This window comes from Epinephelus lanceolatus, chromosome 12 (genome assembly GCF_041903045.1).
Source record: "Epinephelus lanceolatus isolate andai-2023 chromosome 12, ASM4190304v1, whole genome shotgun sequence".
NCBI lineage: Eukaryota > Metazoa > Chordata > Actinopteri > Perciformes > Serranidae > Epinephelus > Epinephelus lanceolatus.
Window position 1 is genome coordinate 1,105,501 of NC_135745.1, and position 17,194 is coordinate 1,122,694.

Here is a 17,194-nt window from a genome sequence, read left to right on the forward strand (position 1 = left end):
TGAAACCTTTTGTAAGACTTATGTATTTAATTTTATATACTTTATTAATCCCCCTGAGTTGTCATTAACACACAGGTCCGAAATACATACACATGCACAAACAGGACCCATGCATGCACAAAGTGGAGAGACAGTGAGGGGGTGAACTGGCACCTCTCTAGCCACCAGTCCAGACGGGGACTTGAACAGGCGAGCCTCTGGTTCCCAACACTCTTCCTTCAGCCGCCTCAATTGTCTGAGTTTAGGACTAAACCAGGGTTTGTCATTGTTATATCTCACCGTAGTGCGTGACGGTATACAGCAGTCCTCACAGAAGCTGATGCATGATATCACAGCCTCTATGTACTCATCCAGACTATTGGTGGCGGTCCTGAAAACATCCCAGTCAGTAGTGTCCAAACACGCCTGAAGATCCTCCACAGCATCACTGCTCCACTTCTTAGATGACCTCACAACAGGTTTACAGAGCTTTAGCTTCTGCCTGTATGAGGGAATCAGGTGGACGATGGTGTGGTCAGTGTGGCCCAGTGCGGCGCGGGGGATGGTGTGATAGGCGTTGTTGACGGTTGTGTGACAGTGATCCAGGATATTCTTCTCTCTGGTCGGGCATTTTATAAACGGTTTGTATTTGGGGAGTTCATATGTGGGGTTACCTTTGTCGCCAAGGACAATAACTAAGGAGTCTGGGTAAATCCGCTCCACACACAGTATCTGGTCAGCGAGCGTGCGCTGTGCCTCCTGCACGTTGGCCTGCGTTGAGATGTAAACACCGACCAGAATGAATGAAGCAAACTCACGGGGGGAGTAAAAAGGTTTGCAGTTGATGAAAAAAGATTCCAGATCAGGAGAGCAGTGCTGCTGGATCACTGTCACGTCATTACACCAGCCACTGTTTGTGTAAAAACAGGTACCTCCACCTTTCGTTTTGCCGGAAAGTTCCGTGTCACGATCCGCTCTTAAGAGTCGGAAGCCTGCCAGCTGCAGCGCAGAATCCGGTATCGATCCACACAGCCATGTCTCCGTGAAGCACAAAACTGCAGATGAAGAGAAGTCTCTGTTTTTGCAAGCTTTAATGTCAACTGTGATCCTTGATTTTGCAGCTGTTTCATACCTTCCATGACAACTAAGGAGCCATACTTACAGCAGCACTGGAGCAATTGTTTCAACTGTTCCTAAAAAAACTAAAAAAAAGCCTATCTCTTTTATGGGCGTCAGTTGAAGCTTGTGATTCCTGGGTGCTTTGTGAGAGCTCAGATGAACCTACATTGTATTCACGGCATGGTCACTACCTGAAGCTCGCATAAATAGAGTGTGCCATGGCTGACGTCAAAACCTGGAAGTTTAGCATCGCGCTGGGTCCCGGAAGAGAAAGTGAATGTGATTTTTGCATTGCGTTTTGGATTATGTCAGAAAATAAGCTCTGTGGCTAACACAAGTTTATGATACTTACAGGTTTTGTTCAGTGAGATAATCTTCACATATGAACACCTTTCATACCACATTTGAAGCTTAAATGCAATCACCAGAAGTAAAAAGCTAACGTTAGGCTTTAACGGACTACATGACTACTCCATGGCTGCATGACTCTTGATGTCACTGCCACTAAGCTTTCAACTGATTTCGGCTGCTTTATTTTAAAAACATTGTATAATGGGGACTGTTTAAGCTAAATAAGAAGCTGTAATAGCGGACTGCTAGCACTCTCGCCTATTTGGGGGTGATGACGTTTAATGTCCCCGACAGGGTTTGTAGTCGTATTGAGCAACTTGTTAGCAACCGCCTTTTTTACGACATGTAAAAGCTTCAGAATTCACTAGTAGGGTATTTATTGACGTGTTTTATGTCGTAGAACAAAACCTGAAACTCGCTTAAGCTTTTGTTAACCACAGACCTTATTTGAGGCATTTTACCAAAATCCCACTCAAAAAAACGTATTGACTTTTAGACGAGAGAACCGGAAGTGCTAAAAGCGCTAACGGAGTTCCAGGTTTACTGACACACTCTATGGAGCCTGGGTTTGTTGAAGGTGGCAGTGTATGGAGCTACATTAGGGTCAAAAGTTTTGTAATTGAAAAAATAAAATTTGAAACTGAAAATTCACTTTTCACTTCCATATATATTATATGTATATGTTAAGAACATTTGAGGTCTTATTTTTTTTCAGTTGCATGTTTTATCTTTTCAGATTCAGATCTTATTTTTTACAGTTTCAAATCTTATTTTCTCAGTTTCAAATCTTTTTTTCACTTTCAGATCTTTTTTTTCAGTTTCAAATCTTTTTTTCACTTTCAGACTTTTGACCCTGATGTGGCGTGGGGGGCGTGGCATCAACTGAGAGGGGTGTGGAATCATGAGTGACAAAAAAATTCTGACTCAACACTTATATACACCATATTCATGTGATTGGCAGTGTAAAAATTGATGCCAGTGACAAACTTCCATTTAGAAATCTGTTTTAGACAGTACTGAGCACCAATTGCAGTATAAGAGTGATAAATGATGCCAGATTTTGCAGTTCAACAGCCACATTTTAAGTGCTGATATGTCCGATTTCCACATAGCACTGTGAATGCAGCGTAGTGTCCACTTCGCTTGCGATGATGGCATCCAGTCGGTCGGGTCATCCAGTATCTTTGGTTCAATCTGCTGGAGCCCATCCATCCAGCACACAGGTGAGAAATGTTAACTTTCCATCGCTCCATCGTCACAGCCCTGTTGATGCTTCCACATCCAGACGTGTCCTCTGGATGAAACCTTTGAGTTTGGGGAAAAGGAAACAATCCTAAAACACCTCCCTACTCACCTGACCTGGCTCCAGGTGATTTTTTTCCCCAAGCTCACATGAATATGGTGTATATAAGTGTTGAGTCAGAATTTTTTTAGTTCCTACATTCCCTGAAGGCACTGTCACTCATGATTCCACATCCCTTTCAGTTGATGCCATGCCCCCCATGCCACATCAGGGTCAAAAGTCTGAAACTGAAAAAAAAAAAAAAGATTTGAAACTGAAAAAAAAAAAGATCTGAAACTGAAAAAAAGATTTGAAAGTGAAAAAATAAGATTTGAAACTGTAAAAAATAAGATCTGAATCTGAAAAGATAAAACATGCAACTGAAAAAAATAAGACCTCAAATGTTAAAATATATATGGAGGTGAAAAGTGAAAATAAATTATTCATTCAAAAGAAATACCAAAGTGAATCAAAATTATATTTAACCTGAAAAAAAGTTCCATACACTTATTTTTATTTTGAATACATTGTTGTATTTTTCAAAATTCAAGATCAACACATGGATTGCCAGTTTCAAATTTTATTTTTTCAAGTACAAAACTTTTGACCTTAATGTAGCTCCATAGAGGTGCTGTTTGTGCTGAGAAAGCCATGTGAAATGTAAGGTAAAGGAGATTGTTAGGTTGGTGCGGGGAGCAGTGAGAGCTGGCATTAGGGGAGTGTCTCTGGGACGCCAGAGATCACTGTCTAGCCTCCTGGAGGTGTCGTGGGACCAACTAGACGAAACACTGGTGAAAGGAGGTTCCCACCTGATGACCCCAAAGACGTGTTAGTTAACACTGCTCATTGGTCTGTATAGTTAAGCCTTGCCATAATAGCTTATCATAGGGCTTAGGAGGTTATTCACTGAGCACTGATCCTTTATCTAGAGCACAAATTTCTTGTGTTTATTTGAACTCAGAATCATTACATTATCTGTACCATAGCTGACTCTCCTTTCTAAATTCATCATCTGAGAGAAAGAGATCCTGGGAATGGCCGTACAACCTTTGCTTGTACATCCAGCTCGATATCATATTTACCTGCGTAAACATGGTCCACAGTAACCGGATAACGTGCATCTGCTGGCCACTGTGCCTCTGCATCCAACATGACTGTATCCGTCTGAGTTGCTACATTAGTCTTACTTGGAGAACACTGTACACTTACAGATTGCTGAACTAACTAAACTGATGAATTATTAGGTTCCTCTATGATCAGGGTTGTGTGTGGTTGGCTTTCAGAGGCTGCAACTGCGGGAGCGGGCTGTTTAACATAAACACCAACGTTATATCTTAGCAGAAGGGCAATAATGGCGTATTAAAGCCCACAAGTATTATTAGTCAGAGTTCCTTTTAAAGGACTGTGGTACATAGCCTGTTAATAAAGATGTATTGATTTTATCTAATAAGGATAGAACTTTAGGTAGCCTGTTTGGGATGGAGTCTGTGAGAAAAGTTGATGGTTTAAATGAAGACATTCTTTTTAAGAGGTGCAACAGAGTCGAGTGTTCGCGCGGAGCCTGCAGCACTATGAACAAGATATTCAATTTGGGAAGGTTTAAAGTTAGTGTAGGAGACCTCTGTTACCTCTGTTGAGACATGGTATTTTAATTAATGCTTTTGCCAAGTGGCATTTAATCAAGTAATTAAAAATGGTCTGATAAAAAGGGATTCTTAGGAGAGACTATCAAGTCTTCGATTTTGATGCCATACGCCAGAACAAGATCAAGGGTGTGGTTAAAACAGTGAATGGGTTTATGTACACTCTGACTGAAGCTAGTTGAGTCAAATAATGAGATAAAAGCAGTACTAAGGCTTGCATTATCAATGTCAACATGAATGTCAAAATCACCTACAATAACATATTTATCTGATTTAAAAACTAAACTCGAATAAAACTCTTGAGAATTCAGAGAAAAATTCTGAATACAGACCAGGAGCGCAGCAAACTATAACAAATTTAATATCAATAATCAAGTTTATTGTCCTTTGCAGGAAATTCGTCTTGGGCTCAGAGTGCATACATACTGCATTTACATTGACACAACACACAGTACACAAACAACAATACACAAAGTCTTATCTAAATACTTACAAGTACACATGGTGTACAATAAGACAACAGTACCAGAATGCTGTGTTTGCGACTACCATGCAGGCGTCAGCCACTACTAAGCCTGGCAGCGTAAAGTGCAATTGAGAAGTTAAAAGAAAGTTAAAGGAGAGTTGGACAGTTAAAATTATTTTTAAAAGTGTGCTATAAGAAAGTTTATATCTGTTGCCTTTATGCCTGCTAGCCCTGTAGCATCTGCCTGAAGGCAGGAGCTGGTATTCAGGCAGTAAAATATTTGCTGGGTCCTTAAGAATCCTGTGTGTCTGTCTGACCACTACTGTTTCAAAAGTGTTCTGAAGGGAAGGATAAACAGTTTTGCCTATCACCTTCATGGCAGTTTTGATCATGTTCGTTACTCTGTTTCTTAGCTGGACAGTGGCAGTGCCGTACCAAGCCGCCAAACCATATCTAATGATGCTGTCCAGCACAGCATTCAAATCAAATCAAATCAACTTTATTTATATGGCACTTTTCATACAACAGCAACACAAAGTGCCTCACAGAGGTTAAAAACAATAAAGAACTAAAACAGAAAACAAAAAGAAAACCCAACCCTCCCACCCCACATAGAGATACATAAATATACACATACGCACGCGCACACACACACACACACACACACACACACACTAGCAATCACTAAAGAGACATGGCTGAGCACCGAGACCTGAGGCAAGCAAAAAGCCACCTCTGGGGGCCGTCCACACTGAGAGGGCCCACGGTCCACGGCCACAGGGAGCGCCACCATAGAGACCTCCCTGACCCGGGCAGACATGAGGCTCCACCCCGAGGTGCAGTCCCCTTCAGCCACCCAGGAACAACTCTCAGTGTGGTAGGCCCCCATGAGGAAACACTGGAGCTAAAAACTGAGGGACTAAAACAGTAAGATAGGATAAAAGGTATAAAAAGAACCAAATAAACAAAAAGCTATTTAGCTCATAAAATTGAGTTAATAGCTAGGTAAGAATGATCTAAAACAGAGACATAAAATGCATCAAAACTAAAACCTATAACCAAAATAACAAACAATGTAAAAAGAGGAAAGGTAAGAACATAATAAATAAATAAATAAATAAATAAAATAGATAATAGAGAGATAAGTCTGTTATAAAAGGAATTTAAAATAGATAAATAAAGAGATCAGTTAAGAGCCTGATTAAAGAGATGAGTCTTGAGCCTCTTTTTAAAAACATCAACAGTCTCTGCAGCTCTGAGGTTCTCCGGGAGGCTGTTCCACAATCGGGGGCCATAATAACTAAATGCCACCTCCCCGTGAGTTTTAGTCCTAACTTGTGGTATGATTAAGAGGCCGGTGCCAGAGGACCTCAGGGTCCGCGAGGGTTGATATGGTAAAAGCAGGTCAGATAAATAAGAAGGCCTGAGACCGTTAAGACATTTAAAAACTAATAAAAGAACCTTAAAATCGATCCTGAAGCACACGGGGAGCCAATGCAGCGATTTTAAAACTGGTGTAATGTGCTCCCGCCCTCTGGTCCTCGTCAGCACTCGTGCAGCTGAATTCTGTAATAATTGTAGATTTGAGATACTCTTTTTGGGAAGACCAGAGAGCAGGGCATTACAATAATCTAACCTACAGGAGATAAAAGCATGCATCAGCACCTCCATGCTGGCCTGAGAGAGAAATGGGCGGACTCTGGCTATATTCTTAAGGTGGTAGAAACCTATCTTTGCTATGTTTTTAATATGTGGAATAAAACAGAGCTCAGAGTCAAAAATCACACCCAGATTTTTTACAGATTGTGTTGGTTTAAAATCCTGTAGTTTTGGTAAAAGTTTCTCTCTCTGGCCTTCAGGACCAATGACTAAAACCTCTGTTTTGTCCTGGTTGAGCTGCAGGAAATGACTTTATGTCTAAAATGCAGTTAAAAACGGCATCAATTGGCCCTGTGTCATCAGTAGACACGGCAATGTACAGTTGCGTATCATCAGCATAACTATGAAAGCTGATGCCGTGCCTCCTGATGACGTCCCCCAGAGGAAGCATGTAGAGATTAAAAAGAGTTGGACCTAAAATTGACCCCTGGGGGACCCCACACTTTATCTCATGGGTTCCTGAGGAACATGTATCCATACTTACAAAGAAGTGTCATTCAGTAAGGTAAGAGACGAACCAGTTAAAAACAGTACCAGAGAGGCCAACCAGGTGCCTCAGTCTATTTAATAAAATGTGATGGTCTACTGTATCGAAGGCAGCGGCTAGATCCAGTAGTACCAAGACTGTGAGTTTATGGTTATCTAAACTGCACCTGATGTTGTTTAAAATCTTTAAAAGGGCTGTCTCGGTACTGTGGTTCATCCTAAAACTAGACTGATACTTCTCTAAAGTGTTATTTGTATTTAAAAAATCATTTACTTGGGTAAAAACCAATTTTTCTAAAATTTTGCTTAAAAATGGTAAGTTGGATACAGGCCGATAATTATTAAAAATGTTGGGGTCTAAATTGCTCTTCTTCAGAAGGGGTTTCACCACCGCCGTTATTAAGGAGGCTGGGAAGACACCCGTCTGAAGAGAGCAATTCACCATGTACAGTAGCTGTTCCTCAAAGAATCCATAAAATGTTTTAAAAAACGGTGTGGGAATTGGGTCTAAAAGGCAGGTTGTGAGCTTTACTTGGGAGAAAACTCGACCAAATGTCCTCGCATCAACCAGGGCAAAACTCTCCAGTGTTTCCTCAGGTAAAAGCAATGATCCAGGTGTGTCGACAGTTAAAATCTGTTGAGATAAAAGACTGGATCTGATGTCATTGATTTTACTTCTGAAGTGGTCTGCAAAGTCCTCACAAAGGGCATTGGTTGTTGTCCTAGGTGATCTGTTAAAATTACTGTTTGTTAAAATATCAATTGTGGAGAAGAGGAATTTGGGATTGTTTTTATTGTCAGAGATTAGTTTTTTGAAGTGGGAAATTCTTGCCTGTTTGACTGCGTTATTGTAGGTTTTGAGATGTTGACGTAATATTTCGCAGTGGACTGTAGGTTTGATTTTCTCCATCTTCTCTCAGCACTCCTGCAGTATCTTTTCAGTTGTTTGATTTCCTGATTTCTCCACGGGGGTGTAGGTTTTGTTCTAATTGTTTTGATTAAAAGTGGTGCCACTGAGTCCAGCGTTGACTTGAGTTTGCTGTTAAAATTGTCCACATTAAAATCACAGGGTGCTGGTAAAATCTCTGCAGGAGTGCTCTGTAAAATCTGGATAAAATTTGCAGCCACTTCAGAAGTTAGTTAGCGTTTCCTCACTGTTCCTCACCGGGGCCTCCTGTTGGTTAAAACTGGTGATGTTAAAAAAACACACAGAAGTGGTCGGACACAGCCAGATCCACAACAGAGGACACACCCACGGACAGGCCATAGGTTATGACCAGGTCCCGGGTGTACCCTCTGCTGTGGGTCGGCTGCGTGATATGTTGTTTAAAATCCAAACAGTTTAAGAGGTTTAAAAATTCTCTGGATACTGGGTCCGAGGTGTTGTCAATGTGTAGATTAAAATCACCAGTTATTAAAATCCTGTTGTAGGTGGAGTGAATGATTGATATTAATTCAGAGAAATCACTGATAAAAGAAGTGGAGTACTGGGGTGGTCTGTAAAAGGATAGGCGGGCTGCTAAAAACAAAGGCATGATGCTCAAATGACGTGTAACTTCTAAAAGAAACTTCATTTGAGGACATTGTGGTTTTTGTTACTGATGCAGTTCCGCCTCCTCTTTTACCTCCCCTTATAGAATATAAAAAGTTAAAATTTGGTGGGGAGGCCTCGGTGAGAACAACAGGTGCGTCTGTGCCAAGCCATGTCTCTGTAAGGAGAATATTGTCTAGGTTATTGTCTAAAATTAAATCATTTATGATAAAAGATTTGTTTAAAAGGGAGCGCACGTTCAGCACTGCCATTTTAATATTTGTGCTGAACATACGCTCTTCATGACTTTTCAAATGGATGTTAAAAACACGGTTAGGTCTAAAAGCATTCCTGGGTTTCAACTTTCTAAGTGTAATGATGGTTTTTATGGTGTGAATGTCCTGTGTTTCCGGTTGCACAGAAGGTGCTACTGAGGGAGAAGTGTGTGTGGTGCAGTGTGTAGTGGAGGAGGGAGGAGGTGGGTGAGCAGTGAGTCAGGAGGTGGCTGTGGTGCAGGATCGGACGGTCAGTTCATTGTTGACTGATAAAAGCCATGATCCCTCGTGGTTTGGGTGGAGGCCGTCCCGTTTAAAACAGTAGGGTAACAGTAGGTAAAACAGCTATAAAATTGTCCACAAAAGGGATACTTTTGGACAAGCAGTATCCCTTCAGCCACAGGTGCAGCTGACGAAGGCTGCTGGTGGTGACGTCACCATAACGAGGTGGGGGAAGCGGGCCGGAAATAATTAGCCACTTCCCCGTGTCCAGCAGGTGGTCCACCAGGGAGATGAAGTCCTGCTTGAGGACCTCTGACTGCTGGTTCCTTAGGTCGTTGATACTGGCCTCCAGGACCAGCGTGGAGGCCGAGCTGTGCCGTGCAGTCAGCTGGAGGGCGGAGGATGCAATCTCACTGACACGGGCACCAGGGTGGCAGAAGGTGCGGCTGTTGTGCACTTCCACGTGCCTGACCATGGAGGTCCCGATCACCAGCACAGAGGGGGTGCGCTGCTCCCGAGTGCGCGCCTCCGACTGCCTGGAGGTACGACGGTGAAGGGATGGAGCCCAAGGTTTGTGGCGCCGGGCCGCGGTTCCTCCTGACCGTTATGGAGGGGAGGTGTCAGGCTGGACGAGCAGACGCCGATTCCTGGACTGGTGAGAGCCACGCCAGCTGGATGTAGGCCTACAGGTTCCACAGGCGAGCTGGACGAAGCATCCACGGGAGGGAAGTCCTGCAGGATGTCATACCTATTATCCAGCGGCAGCTCCGGAGGCAGAGGAGGAGGAGATGGACGAGCCCCAGAGCCCCTGGCTACCACCGACCAGGGCTCCCTCGGCATGAGCGGAGATGAGCTCACCGGTGCTCCTGCTCCACCCTCTGCGATGAAGCGCTGCGGCTCCGCAGGGCGAAGGCAGGAGGTGGAGAGTGCTGATGATTTGGGCTTGGCTCCCTGGCGATGCCAGCGGGACTCCGCTAGTGCTGGTGTCGGAGTTCCGGTGGTTATGGAGCCGGTCCACGGCTTTGTAGCAGTGCTAACATTCTAACATTCTACAATGTAGCAGCATTGTAGAATGTTAGCATGATGTCAGGGTTAACTCCAAACAGTCTTAGTCTTCTAAGAAAGTGAATTCTTTGGGCCAGCTTTGAACACAGAACATAGTTGCTCCATTTCAAGTTAAAATCAAAAATGACACCCAGATATTTATAAGACTCCACCTGCTCAATTACACAGTTCCCAATGGTAACAGGGTCATGGTCTCTCACCTCCCTCAGATCAAAAATGATCTCCTTTGTTTTATTGGTGTTGAGAATGAGGTGATGACTGTCACACCAGAATTTAAAATTTGTCACCTCATTGTGATACACTGAGGGCGAGTCCCCATCCTGCAGCAAGCTTAAAATCAGTGTGTCATCGGAGAATTTAATTCCATGGTTACTGGGCTTTGATCTTCTACACTCATTTGTGTACAGTGTGAACAAAATTGGTGAGCTAACACACCCTTGGGGAGCTCCTGTGCTACAGAATTTAGTCTCTGAGAGGGTGCCATTAACCTTTAGTTGTTGGGATCTGTTAGTCAAGAAGGAGTAAAACCATCTGATGATAAAAGGGTTCACTTAGCTTATTAGATGTATCACACTTATGATGGCATCCTCTGTGCTCCACCCCTGTCTATATGCAAATTGTAAAGGGTCCATATGGGGTGCCGCTTCAACTTTAAAGGGATAGTGCACCCAAAAATTAAAGTTTAGCCATTATCTACTCACCCATATGCTGATGTAGGCCCTGGTGAAGTTTAAGAGTCCTCATATCCCTTGCAGAGATCGGCGGGGGGAGCGGCTAGCACACCTAATGGCTGACAGCGCCCCAGACTAATGTCCAAGAACACAAAATTGTATATCAGTATAGTAACATGGCAGGGCACTGAGGCACCAGGTGAGGAAAAACCACCTATGGGAAGCCATCCACACCGAGAGGTGCCACAGCCGACGGCCGCAGGGAGCGCCGCCACAGAGACCACCCCAACCCAGATACCCAGACCGGGGCGGACTCCACACATGGTGCAGAGCCCCCCAGTCCTTCGGGCCCTAGGGGTCTTCAGGACGACGTCCCCGCGGGTAGACTGGACACACCTCCCAGTGTGGAGGTCCCCATGAGGAAACACTGGAGCTAAAAACTAAAAGACTAAAAAACAATGGGATAAAAACAAGCATAGGACAGAATAATGATAAAATGCATAAAAATTAAAAAAAAAAAATAAAGAGTTAAAAATTTAAAAAAATTGAATGCATAAGGATTTAAAAGTAGATCATTAAGAACATTAGACATTAAAACATAAATAAAAATAAATGAATAAATAAAATAAAATATTAAAAAAATATAATAAAAGAAGAGTAGAAGAAATCAGTTCAAAGCCAAATTAAAAAGGTGAGTCTTGAGCCTCCTTTTAAAAACACCAACAGTCTCTGCAGTCCTGATGCTCTCTGGCAGGCTATTGCACAAGTGTGGGCCATAATGGCTGAATGCAGCCTCCCCATGGGTTTTTGTTCTGTCTTTTGGGACAATTAAAAGGCCGGTGCCAGAGGACCTCAGGATCCGCGAGGGTTGATATGATAAAAGCAGGTCAGATAAATAAGATGGCCCAAGACCATTAAGACATTTAAAAACTAATAAAAGAACCTTAAAATCCTCTGACAGCTTTAAAATATTTAAGCTGTCAGAGGACACCTCTGACGCACCGTTTTTATGGCATTATGGGTAACGGCTCTAATGGAAGCCCAGAGGTTTGTGTAAGACTTCGACTCTGCTTCCTGGTCTCAACTCTGGGCTGTCATGATTTTGAACCTCTAACAAACTCTAGCAAAGAGCAGCTCCATCCAAAGTGGAATGAATGCCGGTTCTCCTAATAAGACCAGGTTTCCCCAGAAAGTTCACCAGTTATCTACAAAGCTCACGTCATTTGCCTGACACAACAGCTAACAGTTCAGTGATGACATGAGGCTAAACTGGTCAGATTTGGGAGGGGTCCAGAGAAAACTATGGAGTCCAATATTGTTTTTCCATTAGCACACACTCAACACTAATTTGAGTGACCTCCAATTGGCGTAATCAGGTGTCATTATTTCTAATGTGAATAACTTATTCACTGAGACTCACCTCCAATACAGCAAATAAACTACATTTATTTCATGTACCATTACTGTTTGAGGTGGCAGATGAATAATTTAATGAATAATGAATAATTTAATGAATAATCAGCTGTGGAGGTCAATTTGAGGTCTGGATGATCACTGAGTCAGAGTCTGAGAGTCCTGAATGGTCAGTCGTCCTGGTAGGGGATCCTGCAAAGACTCGGCCTACCTGAAGGTTTCTTCCTTTTTTCCCGAATAAGGGTTTTTTAGGGAGTTTTTCCTGACATGCTTTGCAGGTCGAAGGCTGAAGACTCAAAGAACAATGAGATATAGCATAGCAGCACGGCAGCTTGCTCTCCACACCTGACACGTTGCTGATCCAAGAAGCTATTCTCCCTCCAGTGGCACCTATACACCCCTGCCTCCTTATCACAACCCTGCTGGCTCTAACGTTACTGGCTGTTGTCCTATTTCTGCATTTACCCACGCCTTGACTACCGGCACCACCTAGCCATTAGCTTAGCTCAAGCTAGCCAACGTGCTACATCCATAGCTTAGCTCAAGCTACCCAACGTGCTACATCCATGTCCTGTGACAACATAATGCTCACAAAAGCAAATAAACAGATTACAGACCTTAAGGAAGACATCCACCGACTCTCCCAGGAACTGCAAGATAAACAGGCCATACTGACCTCCTGCCTGGACCTGGCTCACGAACAGTCCTTGCACATTGTCTCCCTCAAAGCGGCCCTCCAGGACACCGTCCGATGGGATACCTCCACCGGTCCGTGGCCTTCCTCCTCCTCCACACCCAGCCTCCAGACATCCTGGGCTGAAGTTGTGATCCGCGACAGAAAGAGACTCCAGGATGCGACTGCCTCTCCTCCTCGCCTGAGCCTCTCCAATCGCTTTGAGGCGCTAGCAGACAACCCAGATCTTTGCCCGGTTAGCATAGCTCAAGCTAGCCAACGTGCTAGCCCCGCCACTAGCTCTCTGCACACGGCTGCTGGTGGTTGTGCAACGCCTGGCTCTGGAAAAGCCGCTGGCCCCTCTCTGCCTGCTGCTACTGGTGCTTCGCCCTCGGGCTCAGGTAGCTCCACATCTGGGGTAACGTTAGCTAGTCCTACACCTGCGGCTGATGGCGTCCCTGCGGCTTCCCGCTCCAATGGCCCCGCGGTCCCCAGTGCCGTGGCGGTTGCTGGGGCGCCGTCTCCCCGCTCTAGCTGCCCTGCCTCTGGGATCATTGTGGTTGGCTCCACACTGGCAGCTGGTGGTGTACCTGCGGCTCACCGCCCCGGCGGCCCGGCGCAAATGGGTGACGTGGAGCCCTCCTCCCCGCCAGCACCTGCCGGTACCCAGAGTTGCTCTGCTGCGGTCCCGCATCACCAGCTCTACTACCTCTGCTTCACGTCGCAAATTCTTGAAGTAAACCGTCCTCAGACGCTCCGGAGGCCTCCTCCACCCCACGCTCCCGGCAGACTCTCCTCCTCCTAGGGCTGTAATGGCTGATCCACCGCAACACCTGTCCGACCGTGCCCGGTCACCGATCCTGCGGCCAGCGGATGACCCGGATGCTGGCTCGCCACCATCCAACCCGGCAAAAACCCTTCCATGCCGCTCTTCCCTCCAACCACCCTGATCATCGGAGACTCCATCACAAGGAATATCCGCTTCTTCAGTGCCACTACCTGTTGTTTTCCCGGAGCCACAGTCCCGATAATCCTGGGAAAACTCCCTGGGCTGCTGCAGTCACTCCCTTCCTCCATTATCCGCATCGTGGTGCACGTAGGGACCAACAACCTGGCTCGGGGCGCCTCTGAGCGGACCAAAAGTGCTTTCACCTCCCTCCTGGACTTCCTACGCACTTGTGGAAAGTCCGTTTTAATCTCCGGTCCCATTCCCACACTTGGTCGCGGGGATGCTTGCTTCTCCAGGCTGCTCCTGCTGAATACCTGGCTCAGGCCTACCTGTTACGCTCGAGGCTTCAACTTCGCCGACAATTTTAATCTTTTCTGGAACCGTCCCTCTTTCTTCAAACACGATGGCATTCACCCTACCTCCCTGGGAAGCCGCACGCTGGCAGCCAATATTCAGCATGCCGTACATCACACGCCATGTGCATGACTATTTACATCACACGCCTCCACTGACACACTTCCTCACCCCGTTCCAACTGCAGCACAGAGCACAGCCCCGCTCACCAGCGCCCCCGTCCGACCATATCAAACATTAACCCTCCCACCTGTGACATTCCCCATACAGTCCATCATAAAGCACAGACCACCCTGCCCTTACTGCACTAAGACTGTGAATTACAAAAACCTATCCCCCATCTTCTGCACTCCTGCCACCCCCTGTACTACTCAAACCCTACAACAACTGAAACTGGCTCTACTCAACACCCGCTCACTGACCAACAAAAGTGCCATCCTACATGAATTCATCACTGACAATAAACTGGACTTCCTCTGCCTCTGCCGAAACCTGGCACAAACCCCTGGATTACTTCTCCCTAAACCAGACCACAGCCACTGACTACACCTACACCGACAAACCCCGCCCAGACGGACGGGGTGGTGGCGTTGCTGCCATCTACAAGAAACGCTTTAAAATATCCACAATCTCCATACCTCCTGCTCAGTCCTTCAAACAAGTCACCCTCAAACTGTCTGGTCCCACTTCCCTGGTCATTGCCATCATCTACCGCCCTCCCAAACCAAACAACTCCTTCCTCTCAGACCTCGCCGAATTCCTCACCCAGCTATCCGCCGTATCCCCCTCAATTCTCGTGCTGGGGGACTTCAATATCCACATCGATGATCCAAACTGCAAAAGTGCAATAGACCTCCTGGAACTGCTCCACTGCCTTCACTTCACCCAGCATGTCAACTTCCCCACCCACTGTCGCGGCCACATCCTGGACCTAGTCTGCTCCGCCGGTCTCACCCTTCACCAACTCTCCAGTACTAACCTCCACATCTCGGATCACCTGGCCACCACTGTGGACTTCAAGACCCCTCTCCCTCCCCCAAAACTCAAACGTATTATTCTCCCTGGTACACTCCTGAACTCCATCACATGAAAACCCATAAGCGCCAGCTTGAAAGACTTTACAAGAAAACCAGTCTCACAGTCCATCTCCATGCCTATACAGACCACCTTTCAAACTACAAAGACGCCCTCACTGCCGCCTGGTCCAGCTACTACTCACAACTCATTCACTCTGGCTCCAATAACCCCAAGACTCTCTTTTCCACCGTCAATAAACTCCTCAAACCCTGCGACAAAGACCCTGCAATCAAAGATCGAAACCATTTACACTCAACTCAGCAACTTCCCTCCTCAACTTCCCTTCTCAAAATCACTAACGACCTCCTCCTCTCTGCCGACTCTGGCCACCTCAACATACTCATCCTCCTCGACCTCACAGCTGCCTTTGACACCATCAATCACACCACTCTGCTGTCCCGCCTACAAACTTCCTTCAACATCACTGGCTTTGCTCTCTCCCCGCTCAAATCATACCTCACCGACAGACATCAGTTCATCCACGTCAACAACTGCACCTCTGCCACCATCCCCCTGCTTCAAGGTGTCCCTCAGGGCTCGGTGCTTGGTCCTCTCCTCTTCATCATCTGCCTACTCCCCCTCGGTTCCATCATCCGTCGTCATGGTCTCCATTTCCACTGCTATGCTGACGACATCCAAATCTACATCTCCACAAAATCCATCACCCCGGCCACCCGCTCTACCCTCACCAACTGTCTGACTGAACTCCAATCATGGCTGCAAGCCAACTTCCTCAAACTCAACTGTGACAAATCTGAAATAATACTCATCGGCCCAAAATCCTTCTCTACAGCAACACAAAACTTCACCCTCAGCATTGACAACACCACCCTCTCACCCTCCCCATTCATCCGCAACCTTGGTATCATCTTCGACAATAACCTCTCATTTGAACGTCACATCAGCCGCCTCGCCCAAACTGCCTTCTTTCACCTTAGAAACATTGCCCGTCTCCGTCCATTACTCTCCTTCTCTGCCGCTGAAACTCTCATCCATGCTTTCATCACCTCAAGACTGGACTACTGCAACAGCATCCTCTACGGCTCATCATCCAAAGTCCTCAACAAACTTCAGTACATCCAAAACTCTGCTGCCCGCCTCCTCACCCACACCAGCTCCCGTGAACATATAACCCCTGTCCTGCAAAACCTACACTGGCTCCCTGTCCCGTACAAATCAATTTCAAGATCCTCCTCCTCACCCACAAAGCCCTCCACAGCCAGGCCCCCTCCTACCTCACGGACATGCTCCACCACCACACTCCCTCCCGCAACCTTCGATCATCCGACAAAAACCTCCTCTCACCCCCATACAGGACCAAACACTGAACCTGGGGCGACAGAGCCCTCTCCATAGCTGCCCCCTCCCTCTGGAACACCCTCCCTATACACATCCGTGACTGTCCAAATCCATCCACCTTCAAATCACTCCTCAAAACCCACCTTTTCAAATCCGCTTTTAACCTTTAACATTAGCTTTTCGTCCTTGGTTCCTCATGTGCCCTCCTTTTCTTTGTTTTGCACTATGCTTTTGCACCTTGTTGTTTTATATTGTCCTTGTCTGCTGTTTATGTCTTTGCACTTACATGTATGTACTTCTTTTCTTTCCTTTTTAAATGTAAAGCATCTTTGAGAGCTGTAAAAGCGCTGCATAAATAGAATGTATTATCATTATTATTATTATTATTATTATTAATTTAACATCTGACATGCTGAGCAAGACAGAGCAGAAGGGTAATTATTGAAGTATTTAGGGGCAGCTGAGACACACACCAGGCTCTAAAGTTGCCATTGTAGATGCTCATTTACATGAGAATTCATGTAAAATGGAGGTTGAACCCTGAACAGAAATCAAAGATCGCCTCTAAATCATTTTAACAGGCTTCTCTGTCATAATTAAAACACCTGGAGACTGTGGACAAACTGATATACGGGTCTGAAAAATGTTAATAAATTGGAATCAGATCTAACAGCATGTGA

General features: G+C 45.5%; 1 protein-coding gene across 1 annotated transcript in view; it reads left to right on the forward strand.

The window, feature by feature from the left end:
• The window catches only part of LOC117271560 (choline transporter-like protein 5-A), a 266,710-nt gene that overhangs the window by 102,825 nt on the left and 146,691 nt on the right, over positions 1–17,194 (forward strand). The window lies entirely within an intron of this gene.